The sequence below is a fragment of the Xenopus laevis genome, chromosome 4L (assembly GCF_017654675.1).
Source record: "Xenopus laevis strain J_2021 chromosome 4L, Xenopus_laevis_v10.1, whole genome shotgun sequence".
NCBI lineage: Eukaryota > Metazoa > Chordata > Amphibia > Anura > Pipidae > Xenopus > Xenopus laevis.
In genome coordinates, this window is record NC_054377.1 from 44005190 (window position 1) to 44021213 (window position 16024).

Consider the following 16024-nt stretch of genomic DNA (forward strand, 5'->3'; position numbering starts at 1 on the left):
GCCACATGCTAAGTTCTTCTTATGTCACAATTCAATACTTATGTTTCAGAGCATGTAGTGTAGTATCATTTTAAATACATAAGGTTTTCTGGTGGGGGTATGTTTGGTTAGAAGTAAATAGAGGTATGAGCAGAATATGGGACAAACTTCACCTTTCTGTATTAGTTTGTACAAGAAGCTGTTAGCTTGGCACTTGTCTACATAACTTTCCCTTTAGATGTTAGCCAAAATGAATTTATTTTAGGAATGGAAACATAGTGAAGGAGTTCAGTTGGATGTTCCCAGTAGAAAAACACATTAACAACAGATAATAGTAGAACACATTATAAAATTAGTAAAGACTACAGTTTAGAAAGTACAAACATTTTATTTTAGGAATGTCATAACCAGACCAGCTCTCTTTTTGGTGTAATTCAAACTGATATACAGAGCTAAACACTAATACTGCATTAATCCAATTGTGACAGATTGACTCCTGGTGCAAAGAAGATCACTGGGGGCAGCTGCATTTTTGACCATCCTTCTCACAGTTACAACCCTGGCTGCATTTACTACAGTCGGCTGGGCAGCAGCACTCTGTAGGAAAGGGGGGAGAATCATTTGAGTCACAGAAATAGTTTAACAATACACACATTATGATGCCACACAACAATATGAAAGTGTATCTGGGTGATAGGGCCAGAATACCTTTGTATTGCTTATGTGTACTGTTAATTGGGCAGAGACCTTAGTTTAAATATGGGCTCTGCCATGTGGGAGGGGTAACCTTCAGTGTGAGAAACTATAATGGGGATGAATGTGTTTTTTTGAAGTCCAGTTAGGGACATCAATTCCTCAATGTGTGTATATAGGAACAGGGAAGATGCTGTGATTACCACCCCCATATATTTTGTTTCCCCTTAGGTGTATTAGCTGATCAAAAAGGTATATATTTATTCTAATGTTGATGGTCCTGTTGTGTGAGTTTATAGTACTTGGTTCTGTGTAAGTCACAAAACAAATGTAAAAACCCCAGGCAATGATTATTTGCCTTTACAGCTAAAACTGTAACAAAATGTTGGCCCAATATTTCCCTTATGACTATATAACAGCACTTACTTTTCTTGACTTGTTTGCATTTGGCATTTTCGCATTTGCAGGCGCCTTTACAGCAGCAGGGATCACCTAATAGAGAAAAACAGAACTGTAGGTTAAAACAAAATGGTGCATAACAGTGTAATGAAAATAGAAATGGTTATTTTGTATCCAACTATAATATACAGTGTTTTATATAGCACTTGCACTGTGTACTGTAGTTTACCTATCTTTTGAATAAACACGAGGGAGTGTATTTCCTGGTACTTTTCACCTATACATCCTTCCTAGCTTAAATAAGACAGTCCAGTCTTGATTTTTGTTCTTCTGAAGATCCTCTGGAGCTAGCTAGGTCAAATTGAAATGTGTAGTTGGCTTAGTAATTGTATTTTCCCTACACAATTCTACGTGTTAAAAGGACTATTAGCATAGAAAGGCAGAAAAGACACCAAGGAAAAAGATGCGCCCACTTAAATTCTTCTGGATTTTATGTGAAGGAAAAAACCCACAGAAATTGATGATGATTATTATCTGTTAGAGTAAGGCAAAGTAGTATTCTGGTCATTGGTTATTTTTATAAGCTCTTAATATCCAGATCACCTGTTTGTGTTGGCAATATCAGTGCTGAATATCTAAAGGTCTAAACAGTATAACATAAAGGGCCAGATTGAATACAGTGAGAAAAAAGTTTATCACGTGAAAACTCACGGACACGATTCAATTTGAAATGCAATTCAATTCAGAAAAGGTTATCTCTTAACATATTATCAATATAAATTGGCAAGACATGGCATATGTTTGGCAGGGGCTATAATTGCAAGAGTGGACATAAACAGTAATTACTGACAGCCCTTGGCCAAGAATTGTCTTCAGTAATCACTATACCCACGATCACACCATTATAAATATTTCCAGTCTCACCTGATGAGCAATTGCAGACTTGAGGGTCCATAGTATGTATCTCTGGTTGCAAAGGGCTGTCTCTTCAGATACTCTAGGCAAGTGTTTGATGTGTACAGTGCAGTGTCTTTTATGTATTCAAGAATTAAGGCTGAGTGCAAAACACATGTGCACAATCACACCCATGTAACTAGTACATAGCCAAAACAGCACAAGAAACGAGTCAAGACAAAGTGATAGGGAGTGTATATAATTACAGAATCAGGCAGTCACAAGGAAGTTAAAACAATTATATCACTTAAATGCCCTGTTCATAAAACAAGTGTGAAAAGGCCCTCCTGTAATAAAATGGTCTATGAATCCCAGCTCACCCAGATAAACAGGATTTCATATGTAAATCTATTTATCCAAATGAAGCCATACAGTATTTAATATGTACATCTACATATCCAGACTGGAGTCATAGGGAGAATGGGTTTCAATTGAAGTTATGGTAATTATTATTCTGGACATTACCCACTTGCCTTACTGTTTGCTGCACTAATAAATGCAGTGATTTCCCTTTAACCTATGTTAAAAACTCAAATTTAAAACTTTGGCATCTAAAAGCTTGCAAGCTGATGTAGAACTCAGTGGGAGCAAATCTAAATAAACTTTATGCAGTTTATTTCAATTGAGTTTGTAGACCCATTGAAAACAATGAATAGACTGCCAATTCGATGTTTTCTAGTTTTTTATTTGTATCTTTTATATTTTATTTATTATAAAACTTCAAGTTTATTCAAAGTAGAAAATAACAACAAAAATTCCACACATTTGAATTTGACAAAAAAGGCCCTAGATATTAATTTTAAGGGTGACTACCCTTTTATGAGCACTGCCTCCCTTTTTGTGACATTACTTATTCTATAATTCTATAAAATCCAACTAGAAGAACTGAACTGACTGCATATTAACTGCACCAGTGCAGGCCAGCAACTTTATTGATTAGAAGTGATCTACATGTTCCATTAACTTTCATATTCTCTGCATAATACCCCTGTAATCTGACATAGGCAGTGGATATCGCATTCACATATAGGGGAGGAAGCAGCAGGCAGAGAAGTGTGTTTTAAGCATCACATTTCTCCCAATGAGGACTGAATAAGTGAAAACCACATATAGGGCATCTTTATTAATGTGTGAAAATTAGAAAATAGAGTATATGATTAGCAAAATAAAATGTCCAGAACTTCCAAGGGGGTTATAAAAAGATGCATGCTGGAAAGATAAGGAATCAAACACTAGCCAGGGCTAATTGCAGGCTGATAAATAGGACTGTGTGAATTCAGGGACAGAGGGAGGGGGGTGCCTTTTGCTCACAGCTCCCTGTAAACAGTGAAACAGGCTTGTCTGCTCTGCACACGACCTTCTTGCATCTTGCATCATCAGCTGCTGCACACTGCTCTTATCTCTCTCTATAATGAGTTGCACACAGTTTTGGCTATGCTCTTGTGCTCAGTGTGTCAACACAAAAGCACAGTACTGAGTGCAGAGAGTCTTTTGTTTAGTCACTCAGGTTCCAGGCAGCCTGCTGGGTTTATTTTATTCTTTTTTTAATACATAGACATGGAGTATATAGCCTTTGGATATCATGGTGGTTTTCAAAGACATGCTTACATCCTCATTTGATTTGTCTGTACAGGTATGGGATTTATTATCCAGAAAACCTGTATCCAGACAGCTCCAAAATACAGGAATACAATTTTCTACAGAATCCTATTTAAGCAAACAATTCTTATATATTTGTAAAGAAGCCCTTTTTATCTGTAATACTTGTACTTAATGGTAACTAATACTTGAACTTAATGGTAACTAAGCTAGCTTTAATCTTTATTGATGGCGAAACAATCCTGTTTTTAATGTTATTAAAGGGATACTGTCATGGGAAAATGTTTTTTTCAAATTGAATCAGTTAATAGTGCTGCTCCAGCAGAATTCTGCACTGAAATCTATTTCTCAAAAGAGCAAACAGATTTTTTTTATATTTAATTTTAAAATCTGACATGGGGCTAGACATATTGTCAATTTCCTAGCTGCCCCCAGTCATGTGACTTGTGCTCTGATAAACTTCAATCACTCTTTACTGCTGTAGTGCAAGTTGGACTGCAAAAGAACAATGGGAAGGTAACCAGATAGCAGCTCTTTACTGCTGTACTGCAAGTTGGACTGCAAAAGAACAATGGGAAGGTAACCAGATAGCACCTCCCTAACACAAGATAACAGCTGCGTAAATCTAAGAACAACACTCAATAGTAAAATCCAGGTCCCACTGAGACACAGTTACATTGAGAAGGAAAAACAGCAGCCTGCCAGAAAGCATTTCTCTCCTAAAGTGCAGGCACAAGTTACATGACTGGGGCAGCTGGGAAATTGACAAAATGTCTAGCCCCATGTCAGATTTCAAAATTAAATATAAAAAAATCTGTTTGCACTTTTGAGAAATGGATTTCAGTGCAGAATTCTGCTGGAGTAGCACTATTAACTGATGCGTTTTGAAAAAAACATGTTTTCCTATGACAGGATCCCTTTAAGTAGCCTTAAAAGCGTGGTGATCCAAATGATAAAAAGACCTCTTGTCTTGAAAACCCAAAGTCCTTATAGGTATAGGAACCACTATCCAGAAAGCTCCTAATTTCAGTTAGCCCATCTCCCATAGACTCAATTTTAAGCAAATAATTCTAATTTTTAAAAATGATCTCCCTTTTCATAACATTGGTGGTAAAATAATTCTATTGGGTTTATTTAATGTTTAAATGATTTGTAGCAGATTTAAGATATGGTGAGTCAAATTACAGAAATCCAGAAAACCCCAGGTCCCAAACATTCAGGAGTCCATAAGTGTACTATAAATTCTGCATTTAGCATATATTGTTACAAAAAAAAGTATTTGTTGCACTGCATGTAAATCAAGAGAGGAAAATATGCCCAATACTGTAATCCACAGCAACCAATAGGACATTTGATTTCATGACTGTTTGCTGTGGATTGATAACTAAGTAAATGAGCTCCTATGTTCTTTTAGCCATTCTTGAATATATACTACTGAATGTAAAGCTCCCTGTCTGATGCTAAAGTAGGGTTACCACCTGGCAGGTAGAATACCAGCCAAGGCCAGGTCCAGTATTACAAATTTCACAGCAATATACTTGCCAGTAAATGAATAACTAGTCCCCTTGGCCTGCCCTATTCTCTCCTCCCAGCTCCCAAAGGCATTAGTCCTACTCACCAAATTGCCTCCGGATTTGGACCTTGATGCAATGACTCCTCCCCTATACGTTATACCCTATTGTTCATGTCACTGCCCCACAATCTTGTGGCCTGCTCCATCTGGTAAAATTCTTGTTAAAAGGTGACTGCACAATGTATGGCACAGGCAGACTTCAGACCAGATCCATCTGGCTAATGCTATACAGGTGTGATATTCCTTATCCAGAAATCCATTATCCAGTAAGCTCTGAGTCCATGTAAAGCAAATCATTTTTTTTTTCATTATTTCCCTTTTCTTTGTAATAATAAAACAGTACCCAACTAAGCTGCATAAATCCATACTGTTGGCAAAACAGTCTCATTGGATTTATATACTGTTTAACAGACTTTAAGATACGGTGATTTCATAAAGACCCCCTATCTGAAAAACTTCAAGTCCCAAGCATACCGGATAACAGGTCCCATACATGTATCTGTATGCCCCTTTCATTTACAGCGTACTAAAACATCACTGACAATTTTTGCCTTTTCTCCAGCATAGTGCAAAATAAAACTTTAAATATTTGTAATTTCCCATCATTCACAGATGTGTAAAACTAGCAAGGAACTCCTAGTACTTTATATTCCTATCTATCTGTATCTATTATTATAAACTGGAAAGCAAAGCAGGCACTGAATCAGGTTAGGGCCTTTCACGCATTCCCACCACCATCATGTGACCTGTCGTCCTGCTCCAAAGCAAGGCGAGGGGGCATGCAATTTGCTAGCATAGAGACCTACTGCACTCTCCTGCACTAAGGCTTATTGCTTATTGCCACTGTCATTAGACAAAATGTCCTTGTTCACCTGTCATCCTTTGTAATAGTATATATTTGAAAGCGTCCTATCGCTAACGCTACATGTGCATCACAGTTGACATGCAGACATGGGTAACTGTGGCAATTAATCTATTAATATGCTCCATGTTCCCATACACAAACATCAACAATTACAGAAGTTATGTGTAAAGTTCCCGGATGCTGCCAACAAAGAACACTAAAGAAGACTTTGCAAATAATTCTCTCTAGTTAATATTTTAAAATATTGCCCTGCAAGCAGCCTTTTCCCAGTCAGTATTACTATCCTGTTGTTTTCAGTCTGTGCTGGCAGTATGAGGTTCACTGAGCTTATGTATTCAGCACCAGAGAGCATTGCAATACACCCAGCCTTCTGCACTCCGTCTCTCTCTTGTGCTGAGCTTTGCACACGGCCCTTTCCCTTTTGTGAGGCTGTCATTATGCAGTTACTAGGTACCAACTATCCATCAGAAAAACATTTAGAATGTACTAAAGAGAGGAAGCTGAATAACAACATTTAGTGGGGCAGGACAAAACCAGCCAATGATTTTCTTTCCTTTCCTTGGGTGTAGCCCTTCTGAGAGTGATGTGGGAGACTGGGGGACAGAGTTAGTGAAAAATCATGAATGACATAAGAGCCAGAAAGGAAAGCGAAATAATCAGTCCTTATAAATAATTAGCCTTAGCTATTGTTTTTACTAGGGAAAATTTAACAAGCTATCTTGCTTGGATTCAACTGAGCTCCACATGATCTCTAAATCACCTGGCCAAACCAAAAGTTATATAAATGTTTCTAGGTAATTCTTATACACTTCAAATATTTAACCAATCACCCCATGTAGTCAAATGAGTGCAAAGTGTGGCCATGCATTTCTGGATTGGACAAACACCTATGTAGCAAGAACCTCTCCCTAGGTGCAGGGCCGGATTTCCATAGTGGGTGCCCCTAGGCCCACTGCCGTTCGTCGCCCCTGTCCCCTCCCCTTTCATCATCTGGACTGGAGCAATGGGGATTGGTGCACGGGAAATTTAAAAAATGATTGTATCCCCAGCACATCCCCAGTGTTTTTGAACCAATGTGGGTGTGGTTGGGCAGCATGCCGCCCCCCTAAAATCCTGCCGCCCTAGGTGGAGGTGGCCTTTCCACAAATCCAGGCCTGCCTAGGTGGCATACCTGCATAGGAGGCAAATAGCTTCCTGCAGTATAAACAAGAGTAGCTGGCATGTTTTGGCACAGGAGAGTGCCCTTTACTAAGAAATGATGCACTCATCTTGGTTTATGAACAGAAGAGTTAAGTGGGAAGAGTCTAAAAATAAAACTAAAGATTACTGTGTATTACTGTACTTTTATATATTTTACCAATTATATTCTGCTTAATTTGTTCCTGATTTGTGAAAAATAATGCCCTAGTCTTCACATAAAACAAAAAAAAAACTTTACCGTCTGTTTCAGTGGTGTAACTACCGAGGAAGCAGACCCCGCAGTCGCGGGGGGGGGGGGCCCGACGGGGCCTGCTTCCTTAGCAGTGCCGGATTACCCACAAGGCGCCCTAGGCTAGGGCCCACATGGTTTTAGGGGCGGGTCCAATGGATGGCGCTGGCAATCCAGACCTGGGTCACACGTAGGGTTGCCACCTGGCCGGTAAAAATGATGGCTGATCTCAATGTTATTAATAGGGAAGAAAGATAAATATATAGGAAGGCCAATATTTTTTCCCAGAAAAGTTGGCAACCCTAGTCACACGCCATCCCGTCACCCTACAGGGCCAGAGAGTAAATGATGTATTAGGCCGCTTTCTCTTCGTAGAGACTCTGCTGCTCCATGGCAGTGACTCCACGTCCCCTCCCCCGCAGCTTGGCTGGACTGTGCACTGAATAAAGTTGTTGGAGATGTCACAGCCTCGTGACTTGTCTCAGGGAAAGAGGGATAACTGCCTGCAGCTCTGCACCGTAATATATCATGTGAGGTCCTGAGAAGTACTACTGCTCAGTAGGCATATAGGGGTGGGAGGTTAAGGCTATAGACAAGGGAGGGAACTGGGGAGAGGGATCGCTGACACTTTTTATTGCTGCGCAGGTACCAGGGGGGGGGGTTTGGGGAGTTCTAGTTCAGCAAGTGCTTTGTTTTTCCTAAGCACATAGTAACCTAAAATCTGCCACATGTTTTTGATCTATGTTCCATACTGAACACAATTAGAAACATTGCAAGCTTTGCACTACACCAGGATAGACTAGAAGTGCCCATTAATCCCACACATTCCTGATTAAATAATCCCTGATTAAATATTTTTATATCGGTATCAGCATGCACAATCCATCAAACTAACTTTGAGGTATAGAAACCATCTCCCTAAAAGTTAAAAGGATTGTTCACCTTTGAGTTAACTGTTAATATGAGGTAGAGAGGGATATTCTGAAACAATTTGCAATTGCTTTTCATTTTTTATTATTTAAGGTTTTTGAGTTATTCAGCCATCTGGTTGCTAGGGTCCAAATTACATAGCAACCATGTATTGATTTAAATAAGAGATTGGAATATGAATAGGAGAGTACCTTACTGGAAAGCTAGGAACTAAAATTTATAACAATAAATGTGTAGCCTTACAGAGCATTTGCTTTTTAGATGGGGTCAGTGACGCCCATTTGAAAGCTGGAAAGAGTCAAAAGAAAAAGGCAAATAATTATAAAACTATAAAAAATAAATAATATAAACCAATTGATGTTCTAAGTTGCTTAGAATTGGCCATTCTATTACATTCTAAAAGTTTACTTATAGGTGAACCACCCCTTTAAGGGTCCTTATTACAACAGATAATAGATAAGCAGACAGCAGGACAAATTTGGGAGGAGAAGGGCAGCAGAAGATAGAATATGAGTGCAGAGGTAAATGCAAAAATAAAAACCAATGTGTGGGACTTGGTTGAGAAGGTTACATTAATACAAGTAAAAAATGGCAGGCACATGATAAAAAGGAAATAATATAGATGGGGTAGAAAAGGAGACACAAAGTGAAAGGCTTAATTGTCTTAATCAGAAAAATATTGAGGTCAGTAAGTGATTTGGAAAAGTGGGTATGTGATGATATGGCAAAAACATCCTACTATGAGTTCTGGGGTATTTATACATGAAATTGCCTTTGTATCATCCTGTTTATATTCTGGGGGTATTGATACATTAAATAATCCCTGTGCCATCTTGCTATGAGTTCTGGGGGTATTTATACATGAAATAATCCCTGGGTCATCCTGCTATGAGTTCTGGGGTATTGATACATGAAATAATTCCTGTGCCATGCTGCTATGAGTTCTGGGGGTATGTAAACATAGAATTGCTACCGTGCCATCTTGATATGAATTCTGGGGGTATTTTACTTGCCACTGCATTCATTCTGCTAAGTGTTTTATGGGCATTTTAAATGATGAGATTTATAGGAAGAGGTTTAATAGGAAGAGCTAAAATAAATGGCTTAATATATATATATATATATATATATATATATATATATATATATATATATATATATATATATCTAATAGAGCAAAAAAAACGCACTCACAGGACTTTTTGAAGGTGCAAAATCAAATCAAATTTAAATGCCCCACTTGGCGCCAAAAACTACTATATGACGTCATAGGTAGGTGTGTTTAATCCTTTAACCCCCTGTCTGAATTGTGGTAATGTATGATTGTATTCAAGCCAATGTTTGGCGACAGGTTGGTCCAACTTTCCCGTAGTCAGGGCTGCTCTTATGGCACCCTCCTATACGCCATCATAGGTTTCTTTTTACCAAAAAAAGGTAGGCTAGCATCAGAATTCACAATTTCCCATCTGTTATTAAGGGCTTCCTTAACCTGCGGGCTAGTCACTGTCCAATCTGTTACAAACACCAACTCAGGGGCTAAAGGCTTTTTTGATCTATTTGCTGTTAGAAGCTCCATTTGTGTTTTCTGTGTCGCTCGTAGTCATTGCCCGTTAATCAGGTCCCCTGGATAGCCTCTGGAGGCAAATTGGTCTGCAAGAGTAGAGAGCTGTAGTTCCGCCTGAACGGATCAGAGTTGTTTCTAATCACCCGTAGAAATTGGGAATATAGGACCCCTCGGGACATGTGTGGTGGGTGGTGTGATTGTGCCTGTATCCGACTATTACGATATGTGGGTTTTTTGTATAAAGTAGTACCCAGTTTGTCACCCTGTTTAAAGATGGTAATATCCAAAAAATTAATCTCTTTCCTATCCCACTCAAGCGTTAATTTGATAGGGGTATTTAATGTATTTAAGGCCTGATGAAATTCCCTCAGTTCAAGTTCTGATCCCTTCTACAGAAGAAGAAGATCGTCTATATAGCGTTTATAGAAAATGATATTCCCCATACTCATAGGCAATAACCAAAGTGTTTCAAATTGTTCCATGAATAAGTTCACGAAAGAAGGAGCCACATTTGAACCCATCGCTGTCCCTGAGGTTTGTAGAAAAAATGTGTCTCCAAAGGCAAAGTAGTTATGTGTCAGGATGAGATCTAACAGTGACACTAGAAACTCAGTGGGAGGAGAGCCAATGTGTGCTTTTATGAGAGAGTCTCTGCAGGATGCCAACCCCATATCATGTGGGATCACCGTATACAAGCTGGATACATCCATTGTAGCTAAAAGGCAATCCATAGGAGTAGTCAAATCTATCAGGAGGGTCAGGAGATGTGAGGTGTATGAGTCCATGGTCTGTACTAGAGGTTGTAGGAAGTGATCTATATATTGGGCTACAGGTTGGAATATGGATCCAATAGCCGAAATAATGGGTCTACCAGGAGGGGCTGTCAGGGACTTGTGTATCTTAGGTAGGGTGTAAATGAAAGGGACTTTAGGATGGTCAGTCGTTAGAAATTGGCTAGTGGATGTATCAATCCACCATGCTGTCAGAGCCATCTTAATAAATATAAATATATATATATATATATATTCAAAGTGGGCACTATCTTACTTTTGCAGTAACAGCCCTTAAGTTTGCTCATAGCCTTTACAGAGAGATATGTGAAATTGACACTTTACCATCCTTCTGTAGTTTTGGGGTATTTATATATGAAATTGACACTGTACCATCTTTCTATAGTTCTGGGGTATTTATATGTGAAATTGCGACTGTGCCATTCTTCTGTGCCCATGACTTCTGGGGTTATTATACATGAAATTCTCCCAATATTTTGTGCAGAGGGAGCCCTGGCATCCGAAATTACGCCACTGGTCTGTTTATGGGTAATAGTGGTCCTACTATGAAACAGGAAAATCCCCTGTCAACACCAGTGCCCTTTTGGGGAACCTGAATTCAAGATTACATTTATAAATTTAACTTGTTTTTTCCTAAATTATCCATTTTGCCTTCATAGTCTGCTCCCTGCGTGTGCCATACTCTGCCTGCCCTATGGTCCCTGGGTGTGCAGTATTCTACCTGCCCTATGCTCCCTGTGTGTGCCATACTCTGCCTGCGCTATTCTCCTTGTGTGTGCCATACTCTGCCTGTCCTATGCTCCCTGTGTGTGCCATACTCTGCCTGCACTATTCTCCTTGTGTGTGCCATACTTTGCCTGTCCTATGCTCCCTGTGTGTGCCATACTCTGCCTGCTCTATGCTCCTTGTGTATGCCTTACTTTGCCTGTCCTATGCTCCCTGTGTGTGCCCAAATCTGCCTGCCCTATTCTCCCTGTGTGTGCCATACATTGTCTGCCCTATGATCCTGGTGTGTACCATACTCTGCCTGCCCTATGCTCCCTGTTTGTGCTATACTCTGCCTGTCCTATGCTTCTTTGGTGTGCTTCCTTGGTGGGCCTTACTATGCCTGCCCAATGCTCCATGGGTGAGCCATAATCTGCCTGCCCAATGCTCCTTGGGTGTGCCATAATCTGCCTGCCCTATGATACTTGAGTGTGCTATACTCTGCCTCTGTGTGCCCTGCTCTGCCGGTGGAACATAAGCCTGGTAGGGGTTTGTTCTGGGGGTTTGTTAGCATTTGAAAATTGTTGTTAGGGGCCCCTAAAGTGTTTAATCATGTACTGGGGTGCTGTGTTATCCACAGGGGAGGATGAGGCATATGGATGTAACTTAACTTGGGTTTGTGGTATGCTACCACAATTAATGTGGACATGGTCTTGTGGTAAAATGGATGTGGTTTGAAGTGGGTGTTGTTTAAAACAGGGAGTGGCTAAAACTGGCTCCCATTATTGGCCTTCTAACCATGAAACCATGAAAAGCCAGTAGAGAGATAACGGATGCTTTGTTACTCTATGACAACATCCAGCTAGAGATGCAAATTTTATGCATTATGCTTTGTCTCTTTTCTCCTTCAGATAAGCCTCCCAACAGATGATATGGATCTTGCTGGCAATATTATCCAGTCTTTAGCTTCATTCTTGGCTATTGAAGACCCTGCTGTAGAAGCAGATTTTCCTAAATACTTTGACCAGCTTCGGTAGGTGCTAGTGCAGGTGAATTAGAGAAGCATGCTATCTATGCCTTAACCTAGTGGAGTACAGATGTAAAAAGCACAAGCAGAATGTAGCAATTATTTTAATTTGAATCCATCCCAGTAATTAAAGTGTTGTACTGCCACTTATCAAGTTCAGTTGTTTTCTTGAAATAAACTGAAGATCCACCAGAAGCAGTACAGGGCATACCACAATCTGGTGATTGGCCAGTCCAGGTACTATGTACTTTCGCTGTCCCTGCTTTACTGCTAGTTCGAACTAGAAATTATTGCACGCACACCAAGACTGGATTATCTGCAGTCAACCAGCAGCTAAATTCCAGCCCGCACGTTTGTCATGGCAGTTGTGCACTAAGAAACTGCTTCTCAGTGCTGGGCAAAAAAAAGAGTTATGATGTGCTGGAGCTTAGCAGTGATGTAGTGCCAGAAGTAGGAAGCAGAAATGTGCAGGTTGCATTATGTCTATGAACCGTGGAACACCTCTGGATAAATTCTGGTCTTTCCACCAACTGAGCGAGTGTATCACGTGAGGAGATAGCGTCATGGGATTGTCCAGAAAGCTCTCTGTGCCATCCCAATCTGTCAATATTCTCTGAAGAGGCCTTATCTGCAGTCTGGCCCAAGGCACCGCTTCTTTCGTCGCTGTCATTGTTCCCAAGGTTGACATAGCTTGCCTGACTGAGACTACTCTCAGCTGAGAGAGACTCGACAAGGACCTGCACAGGCTGATCTTCCTCAGCTGAGGAAGGGAAGTACAACATTGTTCCGAGTCCAGCAGGACCCCCAGGAACTGTTTCTTCTGAGATGGAACAAGATCTGACTTCTGATAATTGATCTTCCAACCCAATGTCTCCAGACAAGAAATATTCTTCTGTAGATGACCGAGAAGCAGACTGCTGGACGACGCCTTTCAGTAACAAATCGTCCAGATAGGGGATGATCAGAATATTCTGGGTTCTCAGAAAAGCTACCACCACAACCAACACTTTGGTGAAAATGCGAGGGGACGAAGATAGACCGAATGGCAGAGCTGCAAATTGATAATGGCTCGTTCTGTGAGGATCTCTGATGGCAATTCTCAGGAACTGTTGATGTCCCTCCCAAATAGGAATATGAAGGTAGGAATCCTGAAGATCGATCGTTGCCATGAAATCTCCTTCTTGCAAAATCAAACTGCTGATCTGACACCTTCCATTCTGAAATAAATCTTTTTCATGAAAGTATTCAAATAGACCAGATTGATTATCATCCGAAATTTCCCTGACCGTTTGGGGACCAAAAAAACTGAAGAATAGATAGATACCTTTCCTTTCTTTGTCTCGAGGAACGGGAACTAACACGCGGCACTGAATAAATTCTTGAATTTCCTTGAGAAGAAATGTTTTCTTCACAAACTCTTGTGCAATGCCTGTTTTGCGAGATTCTTCTGACCTATCGCCACCTTTCTGCGGTCTACCTGGTCTGCCACGGACGGAACAAAGAAAAGGTCTTCTTCCTATCTTTCGATCCTTTGTACTGGTTTGGATGAAAAAAATTCCTGAAAACTGTCTATCCTGAGGCAAAAATGTCTTTTTTTCTCCTAATTTAGAAACCAGAGCCTCTAACTCCTTCCCAAACAGAAAGGGACCTTCAAAGGGCATAGCAACAAGCTTGTTTTTCTATGCCAAATCCGCTGCCCAATGTTTAAGCCACAAAGCTCGCCTTCCAGCTACTGCCAATACAAAAGATCTAGCTGCCATCCTAATGCTTTCTACTGAAGCATCACACAAATAATCTGTAGCCAGCTTAATAATTTCTAATGAAGTCTTCATATCTTCCCTAGAAACACCATATTCCATCTCTTGACCCAGCTGGGTAAGCCAAAGTCTAATTGAACGACTGACACAGGCCGTGGCCACACCTGGCCTAAATCCAGCTGCCGAGGATTCAAATAGCTTCTTGAGGGCAGCATCAACTTTACGATCCATAGAATCCATAAAACTGGCCCCATCTTCAACCGGAACAGTCGTCTTTTTTGCCAGTCTGGCGACTTCTACATCACCTTTAGGTGGAATATCCCAGACGGCCGCCACCTTGTCATCAAAAGGAAAAAGGACTTTCAACTTCCTAGGAAGCATCAGCTTCTTTTCCGGCTTTAACCATTCTTTGGAAATAATGCTTGAAATAACATCATGCACTGGAAACACTCTAGGTGCCTTCCTGCGACCTAAAAACATGAAATCCTGTTTTGAATGTGGCTTGTCTTAATCTTTAAGATCCAGTGAAGATCTCACCGCCTTAACCAAATGATCTATATTTTATACTGAAAATATGTGAGCATCCTCTCTTACATCTTCATCCGATGAATCCACCAAGATATCCTGTAGATCTGGCGCCTCCAACTGCGAAGCTGCAGAAGTACTTGCTTGAGGATGCGATTGAGCAGGGGCTTTAAATGACTCAAAGGTCTGCTGCATATTAGACTTGAACCAGGACATGAACTGTAACATTCAGGCACTTCTTGCTGAAAATTTTCTTGAAAACAACCTGGACAAATCCTTTTTGGAAAATCGCGAGGAAGCTTTGTTTTGCATAACGCACATCTCTTAGATCTTTCTCTCTCCTGGTCTGTATCTTTAGAGCGGGAGGACATGACTAAAATAGAAGAGAAAAGCACAAATCCCTCAAAACATCTTACAACCCAACCAGCAGGTTAATTTACCAGAACTGTAGCCAAAATTCACAGCAGCCGCAGTGTTAGGGAGGCTACAGCAGCAAACTGAAAAAAATGCGAAGCATCTGTATCTTTAGAGCGGAAGGACATGACTAAAATAGAAGAAAAAAAAAATTTGCAGCACAAATCCCTCAAAACATCTTCCAACCCAACCAGCAGGTTAATTTACCAGAACTGTAGCCAAAATTCACAGCAGCCACAGTGTTAGGGAGGCTACAGCAGCAAACTGAAAAAATGTTTTAAATTTGGCGCCGGGTCGTCACGTGACCCATAACCCGGAAGTACTGGACTTGGCTGTAATCAGTGCCGCCCCGCTCACCTCCTACACCAAGCCGCACAAGCACGGAGGAGAGAAGCAGCACCGACACCTGCAGTTTAAGCAGGTAATGGACACACTGCAACTCAACTCCTTCCCCCCACACCCTGCAGTGCAATCAAGGGTGGGGGGAGAGAGAGGAGAGGAGTAAGCAGACTCCCCATAGGAAAAAATGCAACAGGACGGCACTTGTCCTACCCACCCTCAGGGCATCTCAGGAATCCAGCTAGACCCCTGTATACTTACCTAGTCCCTAGGACAGAAAACAAAAACACAGGGGAACAGTGGGAGGGGAGGAGTTTCCTGTCCCTAGGAGGAGGGCCTATCTCTCTTTGGTGTGCTGCCTGGGGACCTGAAGAAATTACAATTAATTTATTTATTAAATATTGCTTTGTATAGTGTGTTAAAATTCAAGTATGGTTCAATAGCAGCACCTGTGCAGTTTAGAGAGAACTGTCATAGGCAC